The following is a 12,766-nucleotide window of genomic DNA, read 5'->3' on the forward strand; positions in this document are numbered from 1 at the left end:
TTGAACATTTATCATCCTGAAGTCTATCCTGAAGTCGTACTATATTACCGTTTTAGTGCCGCCTGGCCTTCCTAGATCGTCTCCGAGGTTGCATGGATACTTAAATGATGAAATTTACATTTTACCAATCAGAAATTGTATATTTTTGTGCCTCACTCATCTGGCTTCCCCTTGTGATTTTATTTGTATCTCCTTTTTTGTTTATCTCTCTACACCCTTCAATTTCATGGTCTGTTTTCATTATGTTTTTTACCATATTCTGAACATCTTCTCAGGTATCTCTAATATCTGTTTATCAGGTTAATTTTCTGTCTTGTAAAACATCTTAAGAAAAGATTAATCCTGTTAAATATTTTTTTACCATAACCGTTACTTACTCGCAGCGCTTTTCGCTCTCGTCTTTGCTACTCCCTGGGCTGCGCATGTTGATGACGCAGGAATAGTAGAGCGACTGAAGGGAATGCAACAAGAGTTAGAAAATGACCCATCACTGCATGGGTTCGTAATAAAGCCATGCTGTGATTGGCCATGTCCTTCTGTAAAGCCAAACCTGCTTCCTCCAAGACTAGGCCAACTCTTCACCTCTTGAGCCAATCCAGAAGCTGCTTCACAGCAGAAGAGCAGCGTTGGGATTGGCTGGAGCAGGCGATGTCAGTGCTCCTTAGGAGACTGGGAAGGCTGCGGATGTGATCCCTGGCTCACTAACTTTGTGCAGGTAGGAGAGGTCTTATGTGTGCATGTCGGGTTGGTCATAGGAAGACACCTGTCCAACCCGACATGCGCACTTGCACATCTTTTGACCCAGACACTCTTCCGGTGCGGTCTATAATGATTCCCCACCCCCTCATAAATTGAAAGTCTGCAACTTGCAATGTGCAGCCGGCCCGCAGCTGTATTATAAGCACCACGGCCAAAACTATAAACTATCTAAATGCATATTAGGGTCCAGGGGGGCAGCAAATACAGGGGGGCAACACCTCCATAGAGAAACCACTGCTTGGTGGATTTACATCTAGTACATCAGGGCTTGTTGCTTCCGTATGTCATGGTTTTCCTCCCTTATACCAAGAAGTATCTCCATTGAAGTAGTTCCAGTATTTTGACACAGTTACCCCCTATGCCAACAATTTCTCCAGTCTGCCAGTAGCATTGGTTTTCACAGCTGCCTGCCCCTGCCAACATTTACCTCCAGTATTCCAGCAGTAGAATTTTTCCATAGGTCCCTCTATAAGCCATGAATTACCTTCAGTATGTAAGGGCCAATGGCAGACTAGCAAGCATTACATCATATTCTCACTTACATTTATTCAACCACATTCAATCATTCATTCTCACCTAGTCTACCTCACTCTCACTCATTCGTACTCTCACTCCGACATACTTACTCATACTCACTTGCTCTAACTCCTTTATTCTCAATCACTCTGTATCACTCATTCTCTCTCCTTCATTCACACACACTCTAAGTCTTACTCACTCATACTTTTTCACTGGTGCACTCACTCTAATTGTCGCTCATTCAGACTCACTCACGCTCACTGCCACTCATTCTCACTTATTCTCACTCCCTTTTAGTGGCTCTCTCACACTACCTGTCACTGACACTCACTTTTACAACCACACACTCATGCTCACACGTACAAACATTCTCACAAAGCACGTACCCAACATACATTTAGAAGCATTTTTTTATTTAAGACATCTGTCACAAAAGTTCTCATTCTAGATCCCCGTGCCACACTTTTTATTACACTAACAGTGAATAATAATCTATTATTCACTATTAGTGTAATATAAAATTGGCGGAAAACAAAGGTGGAGCACGGCTCCCATAAGGGTGAGCTTCCTCTTTGTTCTTGGTACTCATTTTGCTTCCTCTGAAGCCAGAGGTCGCACAAGCAGTGCTAGGGGTCACAAGGGGCAAGCCAGGAGTCACAGCTGCAACCCCTGGTAATCCCTAAATGATGTAAATGCATGTGACCCTGTTGAGAACGTCATACAATGTGCCAAGTGACCTCATTCAGAATATCAGAATGTGCTGTGTTTTGTGACTCCATTCAGAATGACACTGTGCTATGTCATTACCATTCTGAATATCAGTTTCTGTTATATCTTGTGACCTCATTCAGAGCATCACAGTTTGTGCTTAGTCATGCGATACCCCAGTATGTGCTGTTTCATGTGACTCCAGTCAATGTTTTCTAACCATACATAGTTAAGTGTTTCACTCCTAAAAATACTGCTATATCTTTAACATCTCCTGTGGAAACTGAATTCACTCTATTTGTCTCTCTGTTTTGCAGGATGTCAGAAGCACCCTAAGCAGGTAAGGCTGGTTTATTATCCTCCTGTCAGTGTGTAAGGAGCAGGTCTCAATGCTGCTGTGTGTGAGCTCAGTAGTGGCTTTTACACAAAGTGTTAGGAAACTTTCAGATCCTCATAAAATCACTTTGCATTCCCCAAAAAAAGCTTTACGTCCTCAGAAACCTTCCCTGGGTCATCAGGAAACTCTTCAATTTTCATAAATCCCTGCAAGTTTTCAGCAAACTCTTTTGAGTCTTGAAAAAATTGCCACAGAAATGAGCTGCTGTCCTCACAAAACATAAGGAGGAATCTATTTAAAATATATACAATTGTATGTATATGCGACCATGCTGAGTAAAATATAGTACTGTGCGGAAAAGTAAAAATTAGTACATCGTAAGGAGAGCGAAGTCTCCTGAGTAGTAGAAAGGGAAGTTCATATAACAACATATAAAAGTAGACCAGTTTAGAAAGGAAACTGGTCACCCAGGTGAAACGAGGGAAGTGATCCCATGTGTAGTGGAATGCAATGCAAAGGGCCTATGTATGAATATTTGTCTTGTGAATATCCTAGTGGAGTGGGAAATAAGCAAGAAGCCTATTATGACTGACTGGTGGTGATCGGTTAGTATAATACTAAAAGAATAGTCAGTCCTCATACCGGACGCAACCATGAGGACTGAGCATTTGTACGGATCATTGACAGACTATCAATATTAAAAATATCGATGATCAATATATAAAAAAAAATATATTAACTAAAAAAATATTGACTCCAATACCTTAACAGGTAAGTACACAAATATTGAATCAAAAATATAAAAGTTAAAAATATAGATGTAAAAAAATATTAATTTAAAAATACAATTAAAACAATATATTAAATATTTATAATATTTTTAAGAAAATTTGTTACATTTAATATATATTTTAACTAAATATAAAGAAATAAACTAATTAAAAATATATAAACACACAAACATAATATTTTATACATATATTTACTTTCAAATAGTTTAATCACTATCTTTATTTAATTTTCAGTTTTAAATGATATAAAAATAAAATATATATATATATCAATAATTTATAATAAAAAAAACATTTTATAATTAATTCAAACATTTAACTATAAAAAAATAATTAAAACGTACATTTCACAAAACAAAAAATACAACAGTAGAGAAAATGATGGATAGCTGAATAATTAAATTTACTATTCCAACTCCAGTGAGTGCAACAGTAGGGAAAGTGTTGGATATTTAGGGGTAAAAATTACTATTCCCACTCCAATGAGTGTAACAGTAGGGAAAGTATTGGATAGCAGAGGGTTAAAAATTACTATTCCCACTCCAGTGAATGCAACAGTAGAGAAAGTGTTGGATAGCGGAGGGGTAAAAATTACTATTCCCACTCCAGTGAGGGCAACAGTAGGGACGGTGTTGGATAGCAGAGGGGTTCAAATTACCATTCCCACTCCAGTAAGTGCAACAGTAGGGAAAGTATTGGATAGCTGAGGGGTAAAAATTACTATTCACACTCCAGTTAGTGCAACAGTAGGGAAAGTGTTGGATGACGGAGAGGTAAAAAATACTATTCCCACTCCAGTGAGTGCAACAGTAGGGAAATTGTTGGATAGCGGAGGGGTAAAAATTACTATTCCCACTCCAGTTAGTGCTTCAATAAAGGAAAGTGTTGGATAGCGGAAGGGTAAAAATTAATATTCCCACTGGAGTCAGTTCAAAATTAAAAACAAACAAAATATCAACAACACAAAAGATATAACAAAATAAAAAACACATAAAAATATTAAAAATGGAAACATATTATAATGTTCAATAGATGTGACATATCTAAAAATATTATATTAAATAAATAAAACAATTTTTTACAAACAAAGAACTTTTTTTAATTAGAGTCTCGCTCGGGTGTTTGTGAGTCCCCAAAAGATCTGATTCTGTGTTTGAGGAAGAAGCAGAGGTAACTGCCTCTACTAAGGTACTGGCTGCTTCTCGCTCCTGTCATTGTTTTGGTAGGTCCAGTGTACCATCAGATTGCACCTCGCTCTTGTGGCAGATCTGGAACAGCGTCTACATCAGCTTTATCTCCTTGGAGCAGCCGAGGGGCCATTGGAGCAGCCGAGGGGCCATCTCCGTGCCACAGTGAACCCTGAGCCCATCCCGTGGATGTCGAAGGCTGACATTCAGAACTACGGACCTCCAGCCAGCCCCGAGTGTTCTCTGGCGTTATGAAAATATGAGAACGTCCATCCAGCAGCACCTTCAGTTTGGTGGGGTCTTAGCTTTTGTTTGACACTACCAAAGGACTGCCGTTGCAATTGGACAGCTCTTGTGTAGTCTGGGAATATTCGTATACTGCTATTTTCAAATATCGGGTCTCCATGGCTCCGAACCCCTCATAGAAGTTTATCCCGGTCTCTGTAGTTCAGAGATTTCCCTAAAATAGTTCTGGGTGGAGCTCCTGGTTCCGGCGTTGGGGCCAATGACTTCTGGGCCCTTTCCACCACGAAAAATAGTGGGCATGCCATCTTGATCTAGTCTTCCATGAAGGTCTCTGGGAGGTTACCCTCGGCGCCCCCGGGGAATCCCACAAATCGTAAGTTACATCTGTGGGACCAGCCGTCCACATATTCCATCCGTGCCTCCAATCGACTCAAGCAGATCTCCTGGGCGGCCACCGTCACCTTCAATGTGCAGATCTCCCCCTGCACTTCCCTGACCTGTGTCTCTGTTTCCACTAATCGCTCCTCTACCGTGCGCAGGTCGGTGCGGAGGAGGTTCACGTCTATGGCCATGGCTTCGGATTTGTTCTGAGGCTTCAATTGATGCCAGAATCTGGGCCCCCGAGGGCTCCATCGCAGGTTTTGTCGCCTCTCCAAGAGACTGTGATGTGGTGGTACCCGCTCCCTGTGCCTTGAACTGGTCAATCCTTGCCTGCTTGGTGCCCCTGCGCAGTTTGTCCTTACCCATGACACCGTGAGGGCCTGCAACTTTCTCTCACTCAATATCTCCAGGGTTCCTGGCGGAAGAGCTGCAGTTGAGGTTGCTCCCCACACCTCAACCACATTTGTAAAGCGCGAACAATCACCTGTAAGGGTCTCTAGGCGCCGGGGGCCGTCGGGAAGATTAAGCAAGCTATTGCCCAGAGTCACATGGTGCTGGGCTAATCTGCCGCCGGCGCCGGGGATCGAACCGTGATCCCCAGATTCCGGCGTCAGTCACCCTGGCCGCGGTACCACACCTCTTCCTGAGGTGTGTCTTCCTGTTGTGTGTCTAGAATGGATGCCACCAGTGTTGCCAGTCCAATTCCCCACAGGCAGGCTGTGTGAGGCACTCCAGGAGTAGCGGTGGGGTGCAGCAGCACAAAGGATGCAGAGTTCTCACCTCCTGGTATCACCTACAGCTCTGATTCAAATCCAGGGTCCTGGAGTTCAGATGCATGAGCAGGGATGGCGCCAGGCAGTCATGTTACTGTGGAGGCTATGCTCTTAGTTCAGAACTAGTTAACCACGAAAATCCTACAGGAGGAGAATGCCAGGTGCTATGTTGGGGGGTCTCTCTGTGGCGAGCCAGTCACTAAGAGCAGAGGCGTGCCGGGGCTCCATCCCAGGCTGCAGGTGCTAACAGCAGGCCGTTCCCACCGCTATCGGGGTATCGGCTGCCCCACTCTACCGCCCACACTCCGTTCACCTCCTTGCGGCCGCTCCCCAGGTCCGCCCCACAGCTTTGCAGACCGCCTGGGCGCCGACAGAGAGGGAGTGCCACATAGGCCTCTCTACGGTTTGTGTATCAGCGCGTTGGAGATAGCTCCAGAGGTGTCACTATTTCCATGCCGCCTGGCGCCGCCCTATCTGGAGATCAGTTTCAAGATTTTCAGAGTCGAAGGGGCGGCAGGAGGATGGAGTATGCCTGTGTCTGGGCTGAGCGCCCGGCTATCTTGTTGGCCACGCCCCCCCAATTTTATCTACCATTAATAAAATGAATGGCCATGCAGATCCTATGGATCCCCCTTAGGATAAATGAACAGCTTGATCCTATGGATGCCAGAACCAAAGATGAAAAGAAGAATCTTAGTAAGCAATAGTGCCTCGAGATTACAGCGTATAGTGAGATGACTTCTCCTCTCTGCAGAGGTAGTATGGTGCACTAATCCCATTTAAAGTTCTAGAACAGGGAAGACAGGGTTTACAGTGGCAGGGATTGTGTGTTTATTGGTCCAAGGTTCTAGAGCACCAATGAAGGGGTTTAAAGTTGTAGGTATTGTGTGATAATCCCTTCAAGGTTTTAGAGCAGTGATTGTGATTACAGTGTTAGCGGTTGTGTGCTAATCCCACCAAGGTTCTAGAGCAGTGATGATGGTGATTACAGTGTTAGCGGTGGTGTGCTAATCTCACCAAGGTTCTAGAGCAGTGATGATGGTGATTACAGTGTTAGCGGTGGTGTTATGTTATGTTATTTTCATTTATACAGCGCACAGCTACTCGGAAGTGTCCCGGCGCTATAGACCACTGGGGAACCCGTCCTGGCTATCCCTGTGAGATGGTCCCTTTCTGGGTATCTCCAAGGTGAAACCAGGCATCCCCTGCGTCTGTGGGGAGCCGTTGTAGAGATGAGGCAAGCTTAATGCCCAGAGTTGCCGAGTGTGTTCCTGGTTAGAGTAGGTACCGAGGCGAGAATTATCGAGTCCGTTTTGACCCTGGTCCACGACCCTGCCGCATCGGGAATTGAACCCTGGTCCCTGGCCGATTCTCTGCTTACAGATCTGCCACCTCTAACCCGTGAGCCACACCTCTCCACACTGTGCTAATCCCACCAAGATTCTAGAGCAGTGATGACTGTGATTACAGTGTTAGCGGTTGTGTGCTAATCCCACCAAGATTCTAGAGCAGTGATGATGGTGATTACAGTGTTTGCAGTTGTGAGCTAATCCCACCAACATTCTAGAGCAGTGATGATGGTGATTACAGTGTTTGCGGTTGTGTGCCAAACCCTTCAAGGTTTTAGAGCAGTGATTGTGATTACAGTGTTAGCGGTTGTGTGCTAATCCCACCAAGGTTCTAGAGCAGTGATGATGGTGATTACAGTGTTAGCGGTGGTGTGCTAATCCCACCAAGGTTCTAGAGCAGTGAGGATGATGCGTTCAGTGTTAGCGGTTGTGTGCTAATCCCACCAAGGTTCTAGAGCAGTGGTGATGGTGATTACAGTGTTAGCGGTTTTGTGCTAATCCCACCAAGGTTCTAGAGCAGTAATTGTGATTACAGTGTTAGCGGTTGTGTGCTAATCTCACCAAGGTTCTAGAGCAGTGATGATGGTGATTACAGTGTTTGCGGTTGTGGGCTAATTCCACCAACATTCTAGAGCAGAGATGATGGTGATTACAGTGTTAGCGGTGGTGTGCGAATCCCACCAAGATTCTAGTGCAGTGATGATAGGGATTACAGTGTTAGCGGTTTTGTGCTAATCCCACCAAGGTTCTAGAGCAGTAATTGTGATTACAGTGTTAGCGGTTGTGTGCTAATCCCTCCAAGGTTCTAGAGTGGTGATGATGATGATTACAGTGTTGGCGGTGGTGTGCGAAACCCACCAAGATTCTAGAGCAGTGATGACTGTGATTACAGTGTTAGCGGTTGTGGGCCAAACCCTTCAAGGCTCTAGAGCAGTGATTGTGATTACAGTGTTAGCGGTTGTGTGCTAATCCCTCCAAGGTTCTAGAGCAGTGATGATGGTGATTACAGTGTTAGCGGTGGTGTGCTAATCCCACCAAGGTTCTAGAGCAGTGATGATGGTGATTACAGAGTTAGCGGTGGTGTGCGAATCCCACCAAGGTTCTAGAGCAGTGGTGATGATGATTACAGTGTTAGCTGTTGTGCGCTAATCCCACCAAGGTTCTAGAGCAGTGATTGTGATTACAGTGTTAGAGGTTGTGTGCTAATCCCTCCAAGGTTCTAGAGTGGTGATGACGATGATTACAGTGTTGGCGGTTGTGTGCTAATCCCACCAAGGTTCTAGAGCAGTGATGATGGTGATTACAGTGTTAGCGGTGGTGTGAGAATCCCACCTAGGTTCTAGAGCAGTGATGATGATGATTACAGTGTTAGCGGTTGTGTGCTAATCCCACCAAGATTCTAGAGCAGTGATGACTGTGATTACAGTGTTAGCGGTTGTGTGCCAAACTCTTCAAGGTTCTAGAGCAGTGATTGTCATTACAGTGTTAGCGGTTGTGTGCTAATCCCTCCAAGGTTCTAGAGTGGTGATGACGATGATTACAGTGTTGACGGTTGTGTGCTAATCCCACAAAGGTTCTAGAGCAGTGATGATGATGATTACAGTGTTAGCGGTTGTGTGCTAATTCCTCCAAGGTTCTAGAGCAGTAATGATGGTGATTACAGTGTTAGTGGTTGTGTTCTAATCCCACCAAGATTCTAGAGCAGAGATGCTGGTGATTACAGTGTTAGCGGTTGTGTGCTAATCCCACCAAGGTTCTAGAGCAGTGATGACTGTGATTACAGTGTTAGTGGTTGTGTTCTAATCCCACCAAGATTCTAGAGCAGTGATGACTGTGATTACAGTGTTAGCGGTTTTGTGCTAATCCCACCAAGCTTCTAGAGCAGTAATTGTGATTACAGTGTTAGCGGTTGTGTGCTAATCCCTCCAAAGTTCTAGAGTGGTGATGATGATGATTACAGTGTTGGCGGTGGTGTGCGAAACCCACCAAGATTCTAGAGCAGTGATGACTGTGATTACAGTGTTAGCGGTTGTGTGCCAAACCCTTCAAGGCTCTAGAGCAGTGATTGTGATTACAGTGTTAGCGGTTGTGTGCTAATCCCTCCAAGGTTCTAGAGCAGTGATGATGGTGATTACAGTGTTAGCGGTGGTGTGCTAATCCCACCAAGGTTCTAGAGCAGTGATGATGGTGATTACAGAGTTAGCGGTGGTGTGCGAATCCCACCAAGGTTCTAGAGCAGTGGTGATGATGATTACAGTGTTAGCTGTTGTGCGCTAATCCCACCAAGGTTCTAGAGCAGTGATTGTGATTACAGTGTTAGAGGTTGTGTGCTAATCCCTCCAAGGTTCTAGAGTGGTGATGACGATGATTACAGTGTTGGCGGTTGTGTGCTAATCCCACCAAGGTTCTAGAGCAGTGATGATGGTGATTACAGTGTTAGCGGTGGTGTGAGAATCCCACCTAGGTTCTAGAGCAGTGATGATGATGATTACAGTGTTAGCGGTTGTGTGCTAATCCCACCAAGATTCTAGAGCCGTGATGACTGTGATTACAGTGTTAGCGGTTGTGTGCCAAACTCTTCAAGGTTCTAGAGCAGTGATTGTCATTACAGTGTTAGCGGTTGTGTGCTAATCCCTCCAAGGTTCTAGAGTGGTGATGACGATGATTACAGTGTTGACGGTTGTGTGCTAATCCCACAAAGGTTCTAGAGCAGTGATGATGATGATTACAGTGTTAGCGGTTGTGTGCTAATCCCACCAAGGTTCTAGAACAGTGATGATGGTGATTACAGTGTTTGCGGTTGTGGGCTAAGCCCACCAAGATTCTAGAGCAGAGATGCTGGTGATTACAGTGTTAGCGGTTGTGTGCTAATCCCACCAAGATTCTAGAGCAGTGATGACTGTGATTACAGTGTTAGTGGTTGTGTTCTAATCCCACCAAGATTCTAGAGCAGTGATGACTGTGATTACAGTGTTAGCGGTTGTGTGCCAAACCCTTCAAGGTTCTAGAGCAGTGATTGTGATTACAGTGTTAACGGTTGTGTGCTAATCCCACCAAGGTTCTAGAGCAGTGATGATGGTGATTACAGTGTTTGCGTTTGTGTGCTAATCCCACCAAGGTTCTAGAGCAGTGATTGTGATTACAGTGTTAGCGGTTGTGTGCTAACCCCTCCAAGGTTCTAGAGTGGTGATGACGATGATTACAGTGTTGGCGGTTGTGTGCTGATCCCACCAAGGTACTAGAGCAGAGATGCTGGTGATTACAGTGTTAGCGGTTGTGTGCTAATCCCACCTAGGTTCTAGAGCAGTGATGACTGTGATTACAGTGTTAGTGGTTGTGTTCTAATCCCACCAAGATTCTAGAGCAGTGATGACTGTGATTACAGTGTTAGCGGTTGTGTGCCAAACCCTTCAAGGTTCTAGAGCAGTGATTGTCATTACAGTGTTAGCGGTTGTGTGCTAATCCCACCAAGGTTCCAGAGCAGTGATGCTGATGATTACAGTGTTAGCGGTTGTGTGCTAATCCCACCAAGATTCTAGAGCAGTGATGACTGTGATTACAGTGTTAGCAGTTGTATGCTAATTCCAGCAAGATTCTAGAGCAGTGATTGTGATTACAGTGTTAGCGGTTGTGTGCTAATCCCACTAAGGTTCTAAAGCAGTGATCATGGTGATTACAGTGTTAGCGGTTGTGTGCTAATCCCACCAAGGATCTAGAGCAGTGAGGATGGTGATTACAGTGTTAGCGGTTGTGTGCTAATCCCTCCAAGGTTCTAGAGCAGTGATGACTGTGATTACAGTGGCAGGATTTGTGTGCCTGTCTGCCTCTGTAGTGAGGGTGTGTGGTCAAAGTTCTGCAGCTTTCGATCATTCATCTTTGCTGTTCATAAAATAGATATTTTCCGCTTTGATGGTGAGCAGTGACAACCCGACAAGGATGAAAGGATGAGATTGCCTTGCTGGAATTCACAGTTGTGTCTTACTGGTCAAACAGCAATTACCTCACTGAGCCCTCTTGTAAACTCAGGGATATATTTTTAGAGGGGTTTCTGCTCTAAAGTTCTAGAGCAGCGATGATGGAGTTTGCAGTAATAGAGGTTGTGTGCTAATCCTCCCAAGGTTGTAGAGTAATGGTTTACATTTTTTGTCCTCGTATCACCATCCAGCAAAGTAAGCTGTGAGCCAAGACACGACCACCTGGAGTGTCCAGCCTATGTGTCTATTGAATATTTCTTATAGTTTTCCCCTTTTGTAGGAAGGAGAACGGCCCATTTCTCATCAAGGCAGAGGACGTTACGATTTACTTTGCCATATCACAAAGGGACGCCATTTTTCCCCAACTGAGGCCGACGTTTGGTCCAAATCCAGTCTACTGACATCTCTACAGATCTGACCCATTCTGGTACCTTTGGCGAATTGGTAGTAATCATGTCTTACAGATTTTCTCTCTTGCTAGCGATATCAGAAAATATATCAGCGAGGTCTGATCCGAGTTTAACTCGTCCCTGTAAGGGCACAAGTCCATCCCAAATAGGATCAGGCAAGGGCTTACCTTAACTTCGCAGCCAATAATTTCTCGAAACACCTGACTTACCTACCCCTAGAAGAAGGCCAATAACGGGCAGTCTACGAACATGCGTATATCATCCGCCTCTGTGTCACCGCACTTCTTATATTTTGATGGTTCCAATGTGATCTTAGCCAGCTTCGTTGGTGACCAATAGGGTCTATGGATAGTAAACAAATGATTCTTTTTAAGCGGTACTGTTTTGATCAGTGTGTATAACAGATTTAAAGATACTCGCAATAATTTCTCTTTAGCTAGCGCCAGAAGATCCTTTTCCCAGTGCAGGTATGGAACTCCCAATTTCTCATCAGTTGCGGAAATAAATACCCAATACCACTGGGAAACCTCTTTTTTAGGTTGTTACTTAGCCCTTACCCACTTGAGAAAATCCTCCTGCACCGAACCACTCACCTCTGACTACGTTTGGGATTCCACCAAGAACAAAGCTGCAGGCATTTACATTTTGAAAGCCCCCCTTCAAAAGTTCAGAGAGCTCTTTTCATGTTACCCCAGGTGGAAAGATTGCTGTGCTGGAGAGGGTAACTAAGTTTATCTTGAAGTCACTTGGATGTTCCAGGAGAGCCCCAAATTGGTGCCAGGTCCACATAGCAATCTATCCCGAGAATTTTCCTAAAGGATTCCCTCAACCGTACCTTTAACCTACCTTGTTTAAAAACTTTGGGTCCCTAAACTTAAAAAAAAAGTTTTCAAGCCTAAATGCTTCAAAGTAGCTCTATACAATTGACCCATGTGAGAATTATCTAACTCTCCAGCCAAGAGCCGGGAATTCTTGAACTGGAAAGCATAACAATAGGCTTGAAAATCCAGGAGAGCCAGCCCCCCCTTGCTCCAGTCTCATCCGGAGTTTCTTTCATGAGATCCTGGCTCCCCTGGATGCCCATATAAAGCTGCCGACCCTCCTTTGCTTCAGTCTCCTGTGGAGCTTCTTTCATGAGATCCTGGTTCCCCTGGATGCCCATATAAAGCTTCTGACACTCCCTCGCAATTTCTGCAAACGTTTTTTATTAAAAGGAAGTGGTTTAGTGTTAAACAAGAAGAACCAGAATCTTAATGATGTTCACCCTTCCATAGATACTGTGGGGCAAATTTTCCCTCCATCTTGTAAGGAGAGCATTTATATCACGGTGTT

At 44.6% G+C, this 12,766-nt stretch overlaps 1 pseudogene across 1 annotated transcript in view; it reads left to right on the forward strand.

The window, feature by feature from the left end:
- The window catches only part of LOC146869606 (E3 ubiquitin-protein ligase TRIM39-like), a 135,903-nt pseudogene that overhangs the window by 81,327 nt on the left and 41,810 nt on the right, over window positions 1–12,766 (forward strand). The window contains exon 4 of the transcript XR_014962377.1: window positions 2,304–2,326. The product of XR_014962377.1 is annotated as an E3 ubiquitin-protein ligase TRIM39-like (transcript). The remainder of the gene's footprint in view (window positions 1–2,303; window positions 2,327–12,766) is intronic.

The sequence above is a fragment of the Triturus cristatus genome, chromosome 1_1 (assembly GCF_964204655.1).
Source record: "Triturus cristatus chromosome 1_1, aTriCri1.1, whole genome shotgun sequence".
Lineage (NCBI taxonomy): Eukaryota > Metazoa > Chordata > Amphibia > Caudata > Salamandridae > Triturus > Triturus cristatus.